General features: G+C 41.9%; 1 pseudogene; it reads left to right on the top strand.

Moving 5' to 3' along the window:
* On the top strand, positions 1,503-14,183 carry LOC102184826 (annotated as a pseudogene).

Genomic DNA, 16,980 nt, shown 5'->3' on the forward strand with positions numbered 1-16,980 from the left:
GTGCATATGTGTATAGGCACACCTGCACATGTACACATGCCTGCAGCACATATGTACAGGCACGTGTGCACATGCATGAGCACATACATGTGATGGGCGTGCACATATACAGGCATGTGTGTGCATTTATGTGCACATGCATGTGCACTTATACATGCATGTCACATATAGACATGAGTGCTTGACCGTGTGTGTCCTGCACATGCATATACATGTACACATACATGCAGGTGCATGCATATACATGCACATGTGCACACACACACACAGGTACACACACTCTTTCATTCCAGAGATGAGATTAGGATTTAGCAAACCTGGAGTAAGGTCTAGAATCTGTACTTTCAAAAGTCTCAGAACTCCTTGGCCAGTTTTATTAACCACAAATCTAGACTAATTTTTGCTTCCCTCAAACTTTACAGCACTGGACTAGTCCTAAATGGGGAACATCTCTTCACATGCTTATTTGACAATTGTATATCACCCTTGGTGATGTCTCTGTTTAGATCTTTGGGCCATTTTTTTAATTGAGTTGATCATTTTGTTAATTGTTGAGCTTTAAGAGTTCTTCACATATTTTGGATCAGAGTCCTTTATCAGATATGTCTTTTGAAAATAAGTCTTCCCAATCTGCAACTTGCCTTCACAGTCTCTTGATGTTGTCTTTCACAGAGGAGAGGTCTTCAGTTTTAGAGAAGTCCAACTTCTCGATTATTTCGCCTAATGGATCGTGCCTTTGGTCACGTATCTAGAAAGTCAGCACCATACTTACGATTACCTGGATTTTCTCCTATGTTGTCCTGTAGGAGTTTTATAGTTTTGTGTTTTACATTTAGGTCTACAATCCATTCCGTGTTAACAAAATGAAGTAAACATGACATTAACTAAAATCTCTTCTTTAAAAATGAATAATTATGTGGGACCATTAATGAATGGTTTAAGATTCTGCATTGTCTTAGCACCTATTACATATCAGAAACCAGTGCTCACAAAGCAAAAGTAATGAGTACAAAGCTGTCATCAATTATCAGTGGAAAGCCAGACTTTTGAACAGTATTACTTGTTTCAAATCCTTTGCTTACTGCCTGCCTTCGAAATACTATTAACATATCCTATTAGGAGTTCAAATGAACTTATATAGATATATTCAGTTTACATATTACTACATAACAAATTACTTCTATGTGAATGTTTGTAACATCCATAGAAGCCCCAAATTGGAAACAACCCAAATACTCTTCACATAGTACATGGCCAAAAAGCTGGTGCAAGTGCACCATGAAATACTACTTAGAAATTAAAAGAGATAAACACCTAACTTGAGCAGCGACCTGGGTAGATCTCATTGGAGTGGGGAGTAGTCACAGTGTTAAGGGTTAGATGAGGAATTTCTGTTGCAGACATTAAAAAGAACTATGTCTTGATTGTGATGGTAGTGATGCAAATCAACATACAAGGTATATTATATAGAACTACACACACACAAATGAGTTCAGATGAACATGGATGAACGAGCTACGGCTGTTGGTGTTCCCCACACACTCATCACTAGCTCTCCTCTGCCTTATCCACAGACCAGCTAATACAACATATTCTTGGAACAGAAGATCTTACTGTGGAGGTGACTGCCAATGACGCCATGAGGTTTTATCCCTAGACCATTGATAATAAACAGTATTCAGCAGATATCAATCTGTGTGTGGGGCCACACAAATTTTTCATCACCACAGAGACTGCAGTCTGTCCAAGCATTTATGGTTTACTTCAACAGCACACAAAAATCTGGTCTTGATAGTGTTTCCTCCTGGCTTCCACTGGCAGAATAGTGGTTACCTGAGGTGATGATCTTGGTTTGCAACAGAGTGCCTGAAAATGGTGTAAATCGACCGAAAGCTCAAGTGGTCAGACATGGCTTTGAATTGGTAGAACTTAGTCTGGAAAAGTTGCCTGAGGAGGATGAGTTCCAAGAACTACAGGAGTAAAGCAAATTGTTCAAGTCTTGAATGCAATGGCTGGTAGTGGTGAAGAATGAGAGGAACCAAGGCTTTAGCATTCTAAGCTCTTTGGCTGGAGCAAATCATAGCACTGCATCAGCAGAAACCTGCCACTCAGAGCAGTCCCATCTGCCAGCAGCAGAGAGGACTGAAACACTCTTGGATCATCAAGGTGGTCCATCTAACATAAGACTGAAGGCAGGAGGAGACGGGGGTGGTCGAGGATGAGACGGTTAGATGGCATCACCAACTCGATGGACATGAGTTTGAGCAAGCTCCAGGAGTTGGTGATGGACAGGGAAGCCTGGTGAGCTCCAGTTCATGAGATGGCAAAGAGTCAGACATGACTGAGCAACTGAACAACAAAGGAATTCCCTATGTAGGCCATTGATACTGATCATATCCTGAGATTTCTGCACTAGTATTACTGTGGAGAAACTTTTATTTCTTAGAGTTTGTTACCTGAGATGGTAGGTGGGAAAGCATGCAAATGCGAGGCAGCCGATGCCTCAGTGCCTGTCACTTGCAGGGCTGGAGGGGTCAGCTCCAGGGGAACTGATCACCGAAGGGAGACTTTCCAGAGGAAGAGTGGGAAATACAGCAAATGAAACCCTTAGTTTTGCTTTTCTAGGCACTCCGTGGTGCACGTCGTGAGTCTTCACTCTGCCACGCTCTCAACTGGCTCAGGGCACACAGGCTGAGAACTGCTGCTGGCCTGGTGTGGGTATGGACCCCATAGACTGCCTACGGAAACACGGCTCAGACCCATCTGTGCAACACTGTCTAAGCACTGAAGAACCTGTGACAGAAGGAATGGAATATTCCAATTTCCAGAGGGAAGATTTCAGTGAGTGGAACATTCAGGAAGAAACTCTCCAGGGAACACTGGAGGCTATCTTCTTTAATAACTTTTTTTTCTTTTTTTTTTCAAACTATCCTGAAGGTCTTTGAGACTGTAGTTTAGCTGCATTCCAGCAGTGTCTCTTTGAGGTTGAACACTGGCCATTTACAGGGAATGTTAGGGAAATCAGCTCTGGGGTTGCAAAATGAAAGGTGGAATATGTTTTTCTTAAAACACGAAAGGTTTCAGAAAATACATTAGGTCATGTGGTTAGGGAAAACAGACTAGAAAAAGCTGTGAAGTTTATCTTGTGGGTTTAACAAAGCCAGGTGATTAAAAGCTGATTCATTTATTTTTTAAAAAAAATAAGCTGTAAATAAGATTTATAATCTGTTTGACAGTACTGTGGCAATATCAATATCTGGTCGAGGTGCAGTACTATAATGATCTAAGATCTTACCCCTGGGGGAAGCTGGGGGAAGACTTCACAAGAACTATCTCTGCCATTTCCTTTGTGTCTGTAATTATTTAAAAATAAACAAGAAGTTTAAAAGGTGGTTATTCAAATACAGCATCGCTATGCTAGCAGCGTCTCCAATGGACATTCAGTCTCACCTGCTTGAGACTGTTAAGACTTACATCTTTCCTAGCTTCTCATCATCCTGGGTTGCTCATTTACTCTGAAGGATAGTTCAGGGAGGAGCCATAAACAGTATTTGATCTTCCTTTACCATCCTTGGAGCATCATCACTGATTAAACCATAATTTATGGTTCTATGTTGATTCAGCCATGAGCCAAATTTGAACCTTTTTGCAAATTTCCAGAATATTCTAAGGGTCAGCTTCCTAAGCTGCTAATGGGTGACTATATCTCCAGCTCTATCTTCCAGGGACTTCATGACTCCAGATACCCTTGCTTTGCCTCATTAGACTCTGGCCTCCTTGAGGTCAGAGATGACACTTGATCCTTAAAAGGAATCTACCCTGTATCATTCTGCATGAAAATACTGGAACTGGTGAGTTATGAGCTGTATGTGCATCTACTCATCAGTATTCTGAGCACTTGACATTGAAATTTAGATTTTGGCAATGCCAACCAAACAAGCTTTGAGCACAGATTATTTCTAACAAAGTATTATTTTCTACAAAGTACATTCAACTTCCTTTATGAAAGACTCAAATATTTTAAATGATCAGAATACTGTATCTTCAACATAAATATTGTTCTATAATTCCAAATATTGCAGAAATTTAAGAAGCTCTCAGATTTTTCACTTTATCAGTTAGTTATAAATGAAAACATTTACTGGTTTATCAGGGCTAGTTGATATACTCCTCCCATTCATTAAAATTCAACCCACCTTGAACTTTCCTTCAAAATATCCTAGAAAATGACAAAACCACTGGTATTACATAAACATATATTGCCTTAACAATCCAATAAACAGATCTAATAATGTTCTATCGTGTCCTGATTCAGTATCATTCTGCTAAGCATTTATTGCTAATTCACTTTATAACAGGCTTTATTAAAAGTCATTAAAACCTGCAGCTGCATCCCTAATTATTTCCTAAATATAAAGACTGCTTTTATAAATGATCTTCTTGTTCAAAACACTGCCATACAGCTCACAAACTCTTTGTTGGGAGCCAGAGAGCTTTTATTCTTTACGAAAAGAGATGCTAAGTAATTCATCAGATGCCAAACACTTTTTTTTTTTTTTTTGTCACATTTCGGCTTTGTTCCAAGTGGTCAACTTCAATGTTCATTAAGAATAGGTATATTGATAACATAGTCTCAGATTCATGCCCAGGACTTCTACCCACTGGTGTGTCATCCAATCTCTTAATGTGTATCTTTGATAAGCCTGAAAAAGCTCAGTGATTTGGCAAAGCTAAGCATATTGAAGTGTAGCTCGCATGCAAATAATCTGGAGACACACGTGGAAGGAAGAGAGTGTGTTTCATTGGGAGTTTGGTTAATTCTGCTCAGGAGAAAATAGCCTAGTGGGGTGAATTATATGCTTGTAAAAATAATGTAAATGATTTCTGTTGCTGTTATTCAGATGCTCAGTTGTGTCCAACTCTTTGCAACCCCATGGACTGTAACTTAGCAGGTTCCTCTATCCATGGAATTCTCTAGGCAAGATTACTGGAGTGGGTACCCATTTCCTTCTCCAGGGGATCTTCCCAACCCAGGGAATGAACCCAGGTCTCCCACACTGGGAGGCAAGTTCTTTACCATCTGAGCCTCCTGGGAAGCCCAAATTATTTCTAGCCTCCATTTAACTGATTATTTTATGATTTACTGCTTTTATACATAACCAAAAACAGAAAACTTCAGAAAAATTAAGTATGGATATGATTTAAAGAAATCTCATTTTCACTGGAAAAAAAAAAAACACACTGAATTCTATGTAAGAGAATTGCTTATTTCTCAAAACTGTTTTATACATTCATAAGCATGGCTAATGTATCAACACCCATCAATACTGTTGACAGTTGCCTGAAAAATGTAGGCAACTGTGATTTAGTGGGTAGGACAGTATGTAATTTGTATGCATATACTGCCCAGAATATGACCTAGAGGTACAAGGACAAAGGTTTCCAAAGGATATTTCAGGTGGAACAGTGACAGAACATAAGAGTAAACAGCCAAGTAGAATCACTGCAACTACTAAGAAACACCAGAAGTGTTCTCACCACAGAGCTGTGTTGACCGTTCATCTACACTGAGGTCATTGAATTTTATAACTGGCAGAAAGTAATTACTCCATTAGTCAAAAAGGCAAGGACAAAAATAGCCATGGTCACTACATTAATACTACAGTAGTTGTTGCGTTCAGTCACTAAGTCATTTCCGACTCTGAGACACCATGAACTGCAGCACGCCAGGCTTCCCTGTCCTTCACTGTCTCCCAGAGTATGCTCAAGCTTCTGTCCATTGTGTCGGTGATGCTATCTAACCATCTCATCCCCTGTCTCCCTTTTCTCCTCCTGCCCTAAATCTTTCCCAGCAACAAGGTCTTTTCCAATGAGTTGGCTCTTTGTATCAGGTAGCCAAAGTATTGGTGCTTCAGCAGCAGTCCTTCCAATGAATATTCAGGGTTGATTTCCTTTAGGATTGACTGGTTTGATCTCTTTGCTGCCCAAGGGACTCTCAAGAGTCTTCTCTAGCACCGCGGTTCGAAAGCATCAATTCTTCCATGCTCAGCTTTCCTAATGGTCCAACTCTCACATCCATACATGACTACTGGAAAGGCCACAGTTTTGACTATATAGATCTTTGTCAGCAAAATGATGTCTCTGCTTTTTTAATACGCTGTCTAGGTCTGTCATACCTTTCCTTCCAAGGAGCAAGCATCTTTTAATTTCACAGCTGCAGAGTAGCTGATTACTTCACAAAGAACACGTCTTTACAAATCTATAATCAGATAATTTCTTGTAGCCATGAGTGACTGACTTACCAATGGTTGCCAAGTATACAGACAATGGCACAGAGATCCCACGCAGATAGCAGTTGACAGCATAGCTGCATTTCTCAAGGGCGGGGTACCCCTTCACATTGCTCTGCTCCCCTGTCCATATCTCCTAACCTCTGTGGGCCAGCCTTGCACAGACTCACTGATTCAACCCCCATGTTGATGCAAATGTGACTCCCTGAGTCAAAGTAGCTCCCGTGGATGTACCAAACCACTGACTGCATCAGTGATGAGGGGAGACCCCCACAGTTTGGTGGCACATCCTCTCCTGCACATTACTGGAGGCCTTTTAGGGTTCTGCAAGGTAACTGGCTAAAGGCACACTGTTGGCTTAGAAAACTTAATTGCCCACCAGAAACTAGATAATGTATTCCTTTTATACCAAGATACAGTCAGGAAGTTATCTGGAGAATCTGAGAGGCTGGAGAAAGGAATTTGAAAATCAGTCAAAAACAAATTTCTGTTTGCCTGGCCTGGCTTGAAAATTCTAGTCATTCCCACGGAAGTTATTCAGCTCATGAGAGAGAAAAAGCGCTAAGGACACTTAGATTGATCTGAAGAACACTGCACTTATTTTTACCCTCAGAAATTTCTTTTAGCAAAATATGGAAGTTTTACATAAGATCTAATATCAATGAGATATAAAAATTATATAATGAAAAGACATTTTATTATTATTGAAGATCAATTGCAGCCTTTCAAGTAAAATCAACAACAGGTTACATATCACCAGTGGAAGAAAGTTAATCTTCCAGTGACAAAAATGAGTAATTATTTGAATGTTTGATATATTTTACATGATCACTTAAAATGAATATATAATTTATTGGAAAAAATACGATTTTAAATAGGTCTCTTCCCAACTATTATCTGTGTTTCTTTTAGATTTATTATGTAAGATATGATATTTTGGGCTTCCTTGGTGGCTCAGACAGTAAAGAATCAGCCTGCAATTCAGGAGACCTGGGTTCAATCTCTGGCTCAGGAAGATCCCTTGGAGAAGGGAATGGCAACCCACTCCAGTATTCTTGCCTGGAGAATCCCATGGACAGAGGAGTCTGGCAGGTCCCTGTCCGTGGGGTCACAGAGTCAGACATGACTGAGAAACTTTCACTTTCACATTTTCTTTCATTTTCTCAAACTGCTAATATATCTTCAGGTTGCCCTGGTGGCTTACACGATGGAGAATATGCCTGCAATGCTGGATACCCAGGTTTGATCCCTGGGTAAGGAAGATTTCCTGGAGAAGGGAATGGCAACCCACTCCAGTATTCTTGCCTAGAGAATTCCATAGACAGAGGAGCTTGGTGGGCTATAGTCCACAGGGTCACAAAAAATTGGACAAGACTGAGAGACTAAAGCTATATTTCCACAGCTTCAGCAATCATTTCCATTTTGCCAGCTCTGAGCTGGACATGTCAGGTTGTACCTCTTTCTGAAACCAAAGGTTCCTCCCCACCATGTGGTCCTTGCACCTGTTCCCCACTCAGCAGACACGTCCCAAGTTAGGTCTGACACCTTTCCTTCCAAAGATGGGTGTTTTATGCCCAAGTGCATTTGTATTTATCCAGCCCATGGCAGGTACCAAGCACATGACCTAGCTTGATTCATTTCCGATGTGCCAGTCCATCACCCATCACCTTACCATCCAGTCTCAACTGACTCACTGCTCACCTTCACCTCAGGAGGTCAAGTTCTCATCACCTCAAACCTGAATTGCTGCAGCAGAATCAACCCTGGTCCTTTCTGACTCACCAACGCTTCTAAAATATGTCATTCAACATACGAGTACAACATCCACAAACCCTCCTATTTGTACAAGATTGTGGAAGTGAAAGTGTTAGTTGCTCAGTCATGTCTGACTCTTTTCAAACCCAAGAACTGTAGCCTGCCAGGCTTCCCTGTCTGGGATTTTTTCAGGCAAGAATACTAGAGTGGGTAGCCATTCCCTCCTCCACTGAATAAGATTAAGATCAAGATAATCTGCAAGACCTTTCAAATCCTTGAGAATCTAAACCCTTCCAGTTCCTTAGACAGTAAAAGCAAAAGTTAGTAAAATACAATCACTCGTTTGCTTATAATCAAAATTTGAAGTAAGTGAAGCTTGTAATCAATGAGACAAAAGATACTTCTTCTTTCCAAACCACCTACAAAGTATGGAAAATATGAAATATTGACACAAATCTTAATTTTGACTCAATGTATGGACACTCATTCATGGACTCATTACAGACCTCACTGTCTCACTTGCAAAACAGGAATCAGAATGTTTGCCTCAGTCCTGCTGTGAGATTCATAGGTAAGATGCCCTCAGTTCAGTTCAGTCGCTCAGTCATGTCCCACTCTTTGAGACCCTATGAATCGCAGCACGCCAGGCCACCCTGTCCATCACCATCTCCCGGATTCACTCAGACTCACATCCATCGAGTCGGTGATGCCATCAAGCCATCTCATCCTCTGTCGTCCCCTTCTCCTCCTGCCATCAATCCCTCCCAGCATCAGAGTCTTTCCCAGTGAGTCAACTCTTCGCATGAGGTGGCCAAAATACTCGAGTTTCAGCTTTCGCATCATTCCTTCTGAAGAAGACCGAGGGCTGATCTCCTTCAGAATGGACTGGTTGGATCTCCATGCAGTCCAAGGGACTCTCAAGAGTCTTTCCAACACCACAGTTCAAAAGCATCAATTCTTTGGCCCTCAGCTTTCTTCACAGTCCAATTCTCACATGCATACATGACCACTGGAAAAACCATAGCCTTGACTAGATGGACCTTTGTTGGCAAAGTAATGTCTCTGCTTTTCAATATGCTATCTAGGTAAGATGCCCTAGCCTTTCACAAAACTGCTGAAGCCACAGAAGTGCTGAGTCTCACTGAGGATGGGAACTCAAGGAAGTTGGGTCGCCCGGAATCTAGTCATATGGCCCACAAAAACCTCATATAACAGTGAAATACTGTAACTTTAGGACTTCCCAGAAATTTGCCACCATGGAAACAAAATATAAAATGGAAAATAAAAACACATTGCTTAGGTGGATAGTAGGCAAGTTTCATTTTTCAGTAATCACTTACAAGGATTTGTAAATAGAGAAAAAGGATGGACTTGGAAAGAAAAATGAACAGCCTGTGTGTTTGTGAATGTAATAAATTAGATGAACTACCCTCATCTTACTTACCTGAGCTCCAAAGGTCCTGACCAGGTAACTATTTGCTTATATGAGTAATCAGAGGTATATTCAGGCAATTAAATTAATCTGCTCTTAGGAGTTTTATTTCTTCAAGATTAAAATCAGACCAGAGAAACAAAGGATAAATAGTTGAGCTAAACTGGTATAGGCTTACCATTTGATAAATGAGGAAATATTATATAAAACTGTGGGAATTAATATAGAAAAAAAAACGTTCTCCAGCCAGAAGTACTATTATCCACATTGGTCTCTGGCTCTGTTTGTGTGTCCTCTGGATATTAGTCATTTCTGAGTAACAAACTGAAAGGATGCCTACAAAGCTGAGGTGTCTTAATTACACTGAGGCCACATTATGAACATTTCATCTTGTTAATTAAACGTTCTGCAAAAACAAGCTTTTAGAGAGACCACAGCCTATGAGCCCACCTACCTGAGGAGTCTATCAACGGTAGATATAGAAACTGACCTAGAAAGCTTTTGGTAACTTCTTCATGACACTGCAGTGGACAGTTGCTGTTCTTTCCACCTTATAACCTCTCCCCTTTTCTTGAAAACTGCATCAAAACTTGTATTGGAGGCAGCTCTGCATTTAACAGACCATCGTAACAGCTGGTTCTCTGTTTTCCTCTTGGTCTTACAGTTCCCCAAGGTTTTCACCCGGTTACAGCTGCTATTGTGGGCTTCCCTTGTGGTTCAGCTGGTAAAAAATCTGCCTGCAATGTGGGAGACCTGGGTTTGATCCTGAGGACGGGAAGATCCCCTGGAGAAGGAAACGGCAACCCACTCCAGTACTCTAACCTGGAGAATTCCATGGACAGAGGAGCAGGACAGGCTGCAGTCCATGGAATCGCAGAGTCAGACAGGACTGTGCAACTAACTTTCACTTTTTACAGCTGCTATTGCAAGTATCAGAGGACAAAGAAAGGGAATAGTTGCCAGAAGAGACATATCATGGAACATTGTTGATCTGGCTTCATTCCTGCCTGTTCTTGGGACTTTTTTCCCACAATATTTTGACCAAAGAAATGGAGTGGTTATATCTTCTCAGCCACTCCTCATTTTTAGAGATATATTTTCTTGTAAACTTCTAAAAGATATTAATATGAAGTTTTATTTTGCCAAGTCCTGATTCATTCTCCCACTTTTAGAAAGAGACAGAAAGGACTGGAAAAAGACTGACGAAATATGTCAGTTTTGGTTTTTAACAAATGGTACTGAAATCAGAGTAGTCATGGTCTGCGGCTCTGTGCCGAGTCCAGCTTGCAGTCCATTTTACTCCAATTAAATCAGGTAAAAACTAAGAGACTTCACCCAAAATCTGGTTCTGGATCAAATGCCATTATTCTAATGACTTTTCAACCGTTGCTTTTTTCCTCTTTTTTTTTTTCTACTGTTTATTTACTTTTTCTTTTTGGTAAATGATAACAAATCAAACCAAAAACTTATCATCATTGTATTACTGACTAGACAATTACATAATTTTCCATTTCCAGTTCAGTCAAGTAGTTTAACCACCAGACTATACAGAAACTGACTACAACACCAATGGCAGTTTAGATTTCTCAACCTTACCCTTGATGTATTTTTAGTGATACTCTAGAAACCTATACAGACCAAATGCTTATCAATTACATTTTTTAAAAATTATAGCCACTTTTAAAACTGTAACTAGTGGAAAATAAATAAATCATGAGATGTTACTTAACTGGAGATTTCCTGAATACCTATGAATAGAATCTGGACTAAACCAAGACCACAGCATTTCCAGGGTCGCCCATGGAACAGCCCCACACTGTCTACCTTCCACTCCATCTTTACTAGTTGGTGAAGCAAGACAAATTGCTTTCTGGATGTATCATCAAATGTTGAATTTTTAAAGACCACTTAATCCTATGAGCTTCCTTATTGGTATAACTAATGGTAAACATTACTTCTCCTTTACAGACCAGAAAATTATGACAAAAATGCAGTGGTTGATTCACTTCAGGTCAAAATGAAAGTACAGTTGACCCTTAAACAATATAGGTTTGAACTGCATGGGTCCACTTATACCCAAATCTTTTTCAATAAATACATTTAAATTTTTTGAGATCGCTGATGATCTGAAGAAATGCATAGCCAAAAAAAAATCTAAAAAAATAAGAAAAACTTAGGCACATTATAAATACATAAAATATTCAACACACAGTGTCAATGGATCATTTATATTATTGTAAGGATTCTGGTCAGAGTAGGCAATTAGCAGTCAGTTTGTATGCATTTTCTGCTCAGTCATGTCTGACACCTTTGTGACCCTATGGACTGCCAGGCTCCTCTGTACATGGGATTTCCCAGGTGAGAATACGGGAATAGGTTGCTATTTCCTCCTCCAGGGAATCTTCCCAACCCAGGGATCAAACCCAGGTCTCTTGCACTGGCAGGTGGATTCTTTATCACTGAGCCACCTGGGAAAGCTATGGGAGGAGTCAAAAGTTACATATGAAAAAAAAAGCCACCTGGGAGGAGTCAAAAGTTACATATGAATTTTTGACTACACAGAAAGCTAGAGCTCCTTACCTCTGCATTGCTCAAGGGTCAAGGGTAATTAAAATGAACTTGGGTGTCACGTTGACCTAGTCTTGCCTATTTGGTTTAAAGCATGATGTCAATTTTTGAATACTGTTTTTAAATGAAGTCCTCATTGCATTAAAATACTTTTTCCATTGAGAGATATAAGAAAATTGATGCTGAATTCCTGGGGAAAGACTATATTCCCTACATTTAAGCTCTTAAAATGCAAGAAGCATGTTGCCATATACTAATCAGAAGGGAGTTTTTTGAGGAGTGAAGGAATGATTGCTATAAGAGATGACATAATAATTCAAAGATAGAGCACTTAAGTTTCCAACATACTCTCAAGAGCACCGTATTGAGACTTTCCAATATTCCAGCATATGCATCTCTTCATTTATTCCACAAATACCTAGATGTCAACAATATGTAGAGGACTGCATCTTAATTGGTAGATAAAGCACCCCGTGTTAGGTAGAAAAAGTTGAGTAGTGGGTTGAGTGGCTAGCCCAAGATCTTATGACCAGCATGCCAAGAATCCGCATGTCCTGACTGTCAAGCAAGTCTTGTCCTGCTACATGATGGTGTATAACATACTTCATGCTGCAGGGTGCTGTCTCTTTCCATGCATGCCGTGCACAACTCATTCTGCCAAGCTAAACAGGAAGAAAATAAAAATGAGAGGTCTCTCCGTTTGTGTGCCAGTCTATGACTCACTGGAGGTGAGATAACTCTAGAAATAATTTCTGGCTTAGGTTACACTTTTCTTCAGTGGCTTTTGCCTTCTTAATAGAATTGAGTGAATAACCAGATTTCTTGCTAGAATCTTTTAATCAGTATGAAAATAACAATCAATTATTGAGGGACTTCTTAAATTCCAAAATAATCATCTCTTCTTTTACATTTTTTGTAAACATGTATATAACTTGGTTCAAACCCAAGCAAGCAATTTCAAAGGCAAACTGTGGACCTTCCAATCCATAGGATCTGATGGTCAATAATCACACTGAAGTGAAGTGAAGTGGCTCAGTCGTGTGTTAATAATTAGATGGTCTAAATAATAATACTGACTGATAAGTGTTTCTATAATATTTGTATAACATAAAGGTTCAAGCCAGAAATCTCTGTCCCACTTCATGCAGACCATTTCTTGTTAAAAGAAGAAAAGTAACTTACCAGACTCCAGAACTCATTTCAAATTATCCTGTGTTCCTATATACACTTTCCATTGTCCTTATTATGCAATTCTACTTCACTTTTCTCCTCTGAGTCTCAAGTAGAAGCAACACAAAAACACTGACCCCCACCAACAGAACTCCTTCCTCTGAGAAGGGATGTTGAGTACTGTGTCTGATACTTCTCAAACTTCATGCATCCTTTTTTGGTAACAGACCAAAAAAAATCAGGAAAAAGAGCTGTTTTAATAGGATATGGATGTCCTATAATTAAGTATTGATTTCTCTTTATAGATAAGGGATTCTGTGCAAACAGTAGTATGATTGCATTAGCCCACCCACTCCTTTTGTGGAGTCAGGGAGACTGGGGGCAGTTAGAGATTATAATTTACATAGGCACTAAATTGGTTTACAAAATGCTGTCTCAATGCAATGGCATTTCCCCACAGATAAGGAGAGCTTCCAGGCAGCTTGCCTGGGCTTGGAAGGGTGAATCAGTTCTTTATCTCTGTGATTGAATCTCTAAAGGGATGAGCCCAGGATAACTTTTACTTTGTGCTGTTTCTGTCACACATGGAGAAAGCCTGCCCCCTCTGCCACTGAGAAGGTAACTGCGGCCACGTGCCCACAGGCCTGCTTCCATCTTAAGCTCTGCTGACCAGGCAGTCTGTCTGTGCTTTAACTGACAACCACACTCAGAGTCTAGCAACAGGCTGTAACTCTCTTAAAACATGATTAATTAGTATATGTAGCAATTTCATGTTCACATCTTCCAGATTAGGGGAAAAAAACAAACACACAAAAGCAGGTTTGTCAGGGGCACACTGCAGGTCTCCTGGCAAGGATTCCAAATCAATAGTGCATTTTTCCTCCTGAGATTGCCGTTTCTGACCCATATAGGGCAATAGAGCCCCCAAGGAGCTCCATGACGCCGACACCACTCTCCCTTTCTGCTAAGTAAGCAGGTTTGTGGTAAGTGGCAAGTGACAGTTAAGAACAATTTGTCCCTAGAGTGCAGTTTCTGTTCTCAGTCAACGCAAAACAAGGGCCCTTCAGCATACTGGCCAATGCCATCTTAACTGCCTTCAAGGATTTGAGTGATGAAATTGAAAAACAGGGCAGTATGGATATGTATTTTATGATCGATTATAGATGCCCTATGAAATTCAAAGGAGAACCTGAAGAACTGTGCTTTTTCAAAAGGGCCAACTCTCCCCACAGGGCTGGTCGTGCTCACAGCATCACAGGTGTTCACAGGGTTGTCAGAGTCATTCCTGCCAAGCCCTGCTCTCCACTAACTGGATGTGCTTGGTGGAACCCAGCGAGCCCTTAGTGAAATGTCAGGCGTGGGCTATAAATCTGTGCCTTTACCCTGTGAAGCCCTTTTCTTAAAGCAGAATGCTCATCAAGGTCACTGCGAAAGATTGCAGTTCTAAAGCTACAGAAGTAAGAGTCAACAGAAAATAGATTTCATAAACACTTTAAAGCTTACGGTTCGTCCAAAAACTCTTGGCCCCCCACCACTTTGTGGATTTCAGAGACAAATGCATTTTCATAGGACTAAGAATGCTTTGGAAACCTGTTCTCCTAAAAAGGCACACTATAGCTTCTCATTTTCTGCCTTCTGGCAGATCTGGTTTGAGTAAGCAGTCTTTAGAAGGCTAGAAAGACAACACTGCATAAAAATGTGTGTATTTCTGTAGGTTAAGATCCACAAGTGTAAGCACACTCTGGATTGGGGTAGAGAGAGGGACCGAGTGTACAGTTTGGCACATTATATTCATATAAAATATAATAGACCAGATGGTGAAACCATCACTTCTAGTAACTTTTTGAGTCTTGCATACTATGTAATACAAACAGGATCACTTTAAACTACATGCATAACACCAAGAGGACAAAAAAAAAAACTTACAAGATGCCACATTGTATTCTTTCGGGGGAAAACAGGGACACAGATTCAAAAAGATACTAGATCATCAATAAAAATATCCAACTAAAATTTTACTATATTTATATAGGCTTACACACACACACACACATATCATTTTTAATATTCTTGTCACGTAAAGGACTTCAGATAAGTAAAACATTCAACTACTTTACTAGGCAAGATTTTCCCAAAGATCATTACATAGGAACAACCATTTAAAAATCAAACTGTTTATCATCTTAATCCACAAGGAAAAAATAATACTGTTTTAATCTTTCTGTTAAAATCTTGCGTTGGGGGGGGGGGGGTCACTTGAGTTACAAACAAGCAGTAATAATAGTATTATCACTTACCGGCCGAGTAAGGAATTAGAATCTTCCAGTTTCTCTAACGCCAGGTTGGGAGTAGGTCTAGAAGCTCCTCTCGAAAAGCTATTTCCCAAACAGGTGCAGCCCGCTCGGGAGCATCCTGTTTATTTGGAGCAGCGCGGGCCTCCTCAGAGCGCTCGGACCCAGTCTGCGGAGCCCATGGTTCCCAGAGGCCGGACAACTTCGGCCTCTCTGGGCCGCCGGTGCTCCTCCGGCCCCTGTCGACAATTTTCCTGGAAGTTGCTGCCGAGTTTAATCTGTGGATCAGGTGAGCTTCTCTGAGCCCTGCGCAGGGGTCGCAGCAGGAAGAAGAAGGTCCCTTTCGGTCTGTCACGGCCGGCCAGGGGGGTGCCGGGGCATCGGAGACGAAGCCCCTTAGCTGCTCCTGGCTGGGAGCCGGGCTGCCTTCGGCGACGACGGCGGCAGCGAGGACCGTGGCGGCGCAGTGGGGTCCCGGCTGTGGCCCGGTCCAAAGACGCTGTCCATCCCCGCCGGTGCTGAAGTGCGGGCCCGAACCCCAGGCCCGGCCCCGCGCCGCACTTTTCCCCACCGGCGAACGCGATCGGTTAGCTGTTCTTTCAGGCTCGCCTCTCCCGGCGCTTCTTACGCGGCAGGGCTAACCGGCTTTCCAAGATAACGGTCTCATGTTTGTCTGGGGGCACCGCTTCCGGACAGCATCTGCAGTTGGAAGCAGAAATCCGTGGGAAATCAGTTGTGAGCCTCTCCTGACTTTTCAGTGGCCGCGAACGAGTTTCCTGATGCTAGAAATGAACGGGAGCGCACGCACACGCGCGCGCACACGCGCGCACGAGAGAAGGAGGCGGGGAGAGAGAATAAATATAGATTATGTACCGTGGAAAATCCAGCGCTTCTGTGGGTCTCTAATTACATAAGATGGAAAGGGCTATTTCGGAAGACTCCTCAATCTCCATCACCCATGGTGGGTGGGGGGCGTTTAGATTCTGAGAAGCGCCTTGTGAAATTCCCAGGTTAGACACAGCACCGAGACCCTCTGAGCAGAAACGACAGGTTACTGTTCAATGAAAACACAGAAAATGAGAAAAGAAAAAGAAAGAAAGAAAGAAAGAAAAGGCCGCGATACCTTGTAAAGCGTTGCTGAACTGGCTGGAAATCCTTGCCGAGCCGCTGGGAGGGGGTCGGGCGGGACGCGGACACGTGAGCGCGGGGCTCCGAGCCGGGGAGGCAGCGATGCGCGCCGGGCGCAGGCTCCCTCCCCGAGGCCGGGTTGGCGCGCGTCCGCAGCCCCGGGCCCTGCAGGGCAGCGGGGGAGGCGGTCTCTCAAGGACCGAACGGGGGACAATAAAGTCTGGGGGAAAGATCGGCCGTCCCCGCCCTTCTAATGCCGGAACGCAGCGCAGCCCGCAGGTCCCGGCTCGGGTTTCCGCTCTTTAGCCTGCTTCTGCTCGCTGCCCCCAGGCCTCGCCGACCCCTC

The sequence above is a fragment of the Capra hircus genome, chromosome 14 (genome assembly GCF_001704415.2).
Source record: "Capra hircus breed San Clemente chromosome 14, ASM170441v1, whole genome shotgun sequence".
Taxonomy (NCBI): Eukaryota; Metazoa; Chordata; class Mammalia; order Artiodactyla; family Bovidae; genus Capra; species Capra hircus.